The following is a 5,304-nucleotide window of genomic DNA, read 5'->3' as shown; positions in this document are numbered from 1 at the left end:
CACGCCGCCCGCCCCGCCCCCGAGGCCCCGCCCCGAACCCCCGCCCTCCGGCGCGCGCCCGCCTCCCCAGCCCAGACGGGCCCGCGCGCGCCCGGGGATACTCGCTGGGAGCCTGGGGGACGGGTGGGCCGGGCCCCCGACAGCCTCCCGCGCCGGCCTCCCGCACCTCAGGGCTGGAGGGACGGCTTGGGCCAATCTCGCGGGGCCCCCGCGCCTCTCCAAGCCCCGCTGGGCCCGCTCTGGCGTGGGGCTGCGTCGATGACTGGAGGGTCAGAGGGGCCCGTCGGCCACCGAGAGCGGTTCACCGCAACTACACAAAGGCGAAAAAAAGAGCGAGCTGCTGTCAGCAGAACTGAGGAAACTGAGCAGAAGCGGGCGAGGTTTACACCTGAATGAATCAAATTCTCGGACGTCAACTGTGATTCTGGGTCCGAGCCCAGGGGTGTGATGAAAACCCGCTTTCCAAGCGAAAGCTTGGGGACGCGCCTGCCCCACCCTACCTCGGGATGAGAGGAGAGCCGCTCACAGCGTCTTCTCCTACACAAACCCCGGCTAGGTCCTCCTCCACCGGTGCCTGCCTGGCGTCCCAGGGCGCCCGCGCCCCCCAGGTACATCTGGACGCGCCTGCTCTGGCCCCGCAGGCTGCGAGGCGAACCCAGGTGCGAAGCGTGTGAATAGGGCGCCTCAGTTCACACCTGCGCACATGCCCAAAGGCACGCTGTAATTGAGGGTTAGGCCTCGCCCTGGGGATCTGAAGCTGAATCAGGAGACTCACCGATTGCCTCCTGGGGTCCGCAGTCTGGGGAACCCCAGGCAGTGAGACACGGCAAGGGGAGCGCCCCATGACTCACCTGTCATTAACACTGCCCTGGCCACTGCTCAACCTAAGACTGCAGTTTGCCAAATACCAAGCCATCAATTACCCCTCCAAACCAAGCAGCTAACGCCCAACACCTGGGAACCTTCTCCCCATCATTCCCTCCTCTCCCTAATCTCCTGTAATTCAAGCCCACCGCATTTCTTGACAAATCCAGTTTCTTTCCCCCATTCGCAGCGTTCACACCTTGGTCAAACCTTACTCCTGGCCCGTGCAGTAGCTTTCTAAGGGCCTCTTTCACTCATCAGGCTGGAAAGTTAACTTTCCCAAAGCCTGCCTTTGACCATGATGGTCTGCTGTGAACACCCTCCCCCAACCCCCACCTACAGGGTAAAACGCAGTCCTTACTCTACCGCTCCAGGCCCTTGGTTCCAAAAGTTGTGTCCTGTGAAACTCACCACTAGAAGCACAGGTATCCTCTCCAAAAGCCCCGTATTTGCTAGGCTCCCACTTTCCTGTGCCTCGAACCTCAGGCCTCCCAAACTTCTCCACCAAAGCATCAGCACACATTCTTAGAGACTCGCTACTTGCCTTACCTAAATGGAAACACGGGCGCCCTCTCAAGTGTTAGCTTCCTGTCTTTCACACCTTGGCTACCTGCCTCCGAGTCGGGAAGAAAACCCGGGCCTCCTCGCTCGCATTGTCCCGTTCATGCTACTTCTCCTCCTGCCTCCAGCAAACCGCCAGGTCCCTTTCGGCGGAAGCTGTGAGCATGGCCCCCACTGCTCTTCCGGTTCCGGTCACCCAGGCACTTCTTGCACCCGTCTTCTTCCGGGTCGCTCCCCCTTCCCTGTTCACTGAAGATGTTGGCTCCTGGCCACGTCTTCCCTGTTTTCATTCCCAGCACCTTCAGCATCCAGATTGATGACCCGTCTCCCTGTCCCCCAGGGGCTCACTCCCCAAGGGAAACCCCAGAACTTGTCATAACCGGACATCACACTGTCTCCAAAATCTGCATTAAGGACATCCCACTCTGCCCGCCCTTCCGGTATTTACAGTTCGCTGGCTCAGTGTCCCCCCCTCAACACCCCTGAGGGTTCACCCCCGAACCCTCAACACCCTGTTCTGCTCAAAGTCTCCTCACAAGCCACCCGGCTACGATGTTCCCCTCACTTCCTGGCTAGATCCCGTGGATCCGCATCCTATACTTACGCCTGGCCGGGCCCTCTCGCAGTGACCCCAGCCAGGCTGAGATGCGGTTGAGTTCCCCACTGTGTGAGCTTCTTCCAGACCTCGACCCCACCCCTCGCCGCCCTCCTGCATTTACCATCCCTCTCGGCTGTCCGTACTTCTTGCAGAAAGTTGAAGCCAAAAGCAGAGACTCCCTCATCTTTCTGCCACCAAATCTACAAAGCCCCGCATGAGTCCCTTTCCCTCCGGTTACACCAAGTAAGGAGGTCTCCCCGCTCCAAGCCAAGGCGGGTCCACCACAGCACTCGGTCCATGCCAGCTAAGGGTTATCTTACTGAACAAGAGACTGCGGGTGTGATTATATTAAGAATCTTCGGGGGGCGGGGGGTGGGGGGGCGGAAGGAGGTTATCTGGACTGTCTCGATTGGCCCTAGACGTCCTCACAGGAGAGGACCAGGGGAAATGTGAGCACAGCAGATGGTTTGACCAGAGCAGAGATAGATGTGAACATGTTCAACACCCCGACCCACCCGCGGCTTTGAAGACAGAGGGAGCGACAACGAACAAAGCAAACAGCTCTAGAAGCAGCTCTGGAAGCCGGAAAGGTCAAGAGACAGATGGTTCCCTGGAGCCTCTAGAGGGACCTTTGGCCATACTGGCAATTTGACATCCAGGCTGTAAAAGGAGACGCGTGTGTTGTTTTCAAGATGCCAGGTTTGGGGAGGTTTGTTAGAGTAGCCCGGGAAACCCATAAGCCCACTGCCCCGGCCCCCACCTCAGGCCTGCTCCGGGCCTGGTTCCTGCTGCAACCTTTTCTCTTCTGCACGAGTTCCCAACCGCTTCCCATCCGCTGGATCATTCCCACCCACGGACAAACACACTTTAGTATTTCCTAACTTCAGAATGCATCCCTTGACCGCAGGAGCCCCCGGCTGCTACCCCAATTCCTTAGTTTTTCCTTCATAGCAAAATCCTTCCAGAACTATCCACAGGTCCCTGTCTGTTCATTCTTCATGCCCCTCTGGCTCTCCATCCAGCAGACACCAAAGTCACCGACGATATCACACCGGCAAATCGGAGGAACACGACGCTCTCTTACTGGGCTTCCTGGCAGCTTCGGGACAGACAAAACGGCCACCTCTTGATCAGTAGCTCATCCGCGATACCTCCCACCCATGCACCTCCTCAGTGCACTCCGCTCGGCCCTGAGATCGAAGCTTCTTGGCCTCCAAGCGGCCCCTCTTGCCCCCTCTGAGCTCACGCATGGCCCTGGTGGACACACTAGGTACTGATGACGCCGACGCTCCTGTTAACCAGCCCAGACCGTTCTCACGCTCGCTGCCTGTGTGATCTCAGCATCTGCCTATCTCGCAGGCAGAGCCCGGCCTCACCATGGGATTCCCCGCAATGTGCTTGGCCTTCTGTTTCTCCACCTCGGAAAATGGTCCTTCCTTGTGCTTGGCTCAAGCCAGAAACCCCGGTTGCTCGCTTCGATGCCCTTTTCCTGCGGCTGGTCTCACCCCACTGCAGCCCCCAGGGCACATCAGCAGGCTCGTCGTTTCATTTCTGAAACAGCTCCAGTCGAATCTCACCTAGGAGATTCTCCCGACCGTCAGGTCCCAGAGTCCCTTCAGTCTGTCCATCCAGCAGCTACAGATGAGTCATAACACTCTTTCACTCCTTCCCTTCACTGGCCTCCACTTCTCTTAGGAAAACAAAACAAAACCCAGCTCTTTGCTCCAGTGCTCAAGGGCCTTCAGAAAAGATGCCACCTCCTTCCGGTCCATCCTCTGCTGCCCTGGGTCTTAGCCCAGGGATTTTCCCTAATCCCAATCCCTCTGCATTTCCAGCCCCGCATCCGCACAGCCGGCTGGCTGCCTGGCTCCTCTTTTCCTGGGACTGCCCTCGTGGCGCCCGCAGACCATGGCACCTCCGGGGGGGACCCTGCCCCCGAGCAGCCCTCCGGAGCCCTGCTTCCATGCTCTTTCAATCGCCACACAGCTGAGTTTCCACGTGGCCCTTTCTGCAATTTGATGTTATTCTGTTGTGCATTTCTGTGCTCACGTGGTTGCTGGCCCTCCTCCCCATCAGTCAGCCCCAGGAAGGATGGCTTTCTCCGGCACACCCATCACTCTCTCCCTGGATCCCAGAGCCCATCTCCTCCCCGTCTACCCCGAGGCTTCACTAAGACTGGATACTGGTAACTCACTCTTCCCGAGGAGACATCAAGCTGCTCCCTCTGCCTGCACTGCCGCTCCCCTCCTCTGAGCCCCGTCACCACTGGCCCGGTCACAGCCCTCCCTTCCCCACGTGGGCCCCGTCACCACTGGCCCAGAGCTCTCAGCATCCCCTGCTGGCTCTGCCAGCTTCCTCCTCTCAGCTCCCAGGTCCCGCTTGGAACGCACACGTCGCCCCAGCGGATAGCAGTCAGGAGTGCCCCACGTAGATTCCCAACTCTGGGTGGCCTGCCTTCCAGCTCAACGAAGTCTAAAAGTGGGGAGACTGCATATTTTTAACAAGGAAGTGAACCTGATTCCCTCCAGAGAGACTTTCCTGACCCCCATCCGGGGCTGACCCCCACCCCCACGATGCTCTCCTAACATCTATCCTCTCTCCGGACCCTCAAACAGAACAGTGACTGTGGGTTTGTGCAGCGTCTCCATCGGTGTGAACACAACATCTGGTGCAGGCACTTAATGCACGTTTGTTGAATGAATGAACGAAAGCCATATTTGTTTTCCCTCAGATGATGGCTTCTTTGAAAAACAATTCTCACCCTCACAGCCTCTTCTCAAACAAACAGCAGGCACAGGAGTCAGTGTTACCACCACCGACGAAGAGAGCTGCTGCAGTGCCCTCTTGCCATAAGGCTGCCGCCTTCCCAGCCCTGTACCCGGGTCCCCACTGCAGCCTGGAGGTGCGGGGAAGCTGTGCTCATGTGGGGCGAGGGGTGGGCGGGAGAAGGCCAGTGGGAGGAATCCCTGCTGACGGGGTGGGGGCATCTACAACTTTTGTTTCCCACCTGCCGAGAGTGAAATGAACCCCCAATGTGTTGCCACTTTGGGAAGAGGACCCCAGAGAACATTCTCTAAATTTGGAAACCGAAATGCCACCATTTGAACTCTTTAACAGGTGCGTCCTGAGTTATAATTGGGCTACAAATGCTACTTTTAGGCAGGGACTGAAAGCACTGACATCCTGTTGTTCCGTGGGTCAGAACATTCTGGAAGGTGTATCTGAAGAAGAAGAGAAACCGTAGTTTCCTCGAGGAGCTTGTGTGATGGTTCAGATGTGAT

This window comes from Muntiacus reevesi, chromosome 20 (genome assembly GCF_963930625.1).
Source record: "Muntiacus reevesi chromosome 20, mMunRee1.1, whole genome shotgun sequence".
NCBI classification, from domain to species: domain Eukaryota; kingdom Metazoa; phylum Chordata; class Mammalia; order Artiodactyla; family Cervidae; genus Muntiacus; species Muntiacus reevesi.
This window is presented reverse-complemented; position numbering follows the sequence as displayed.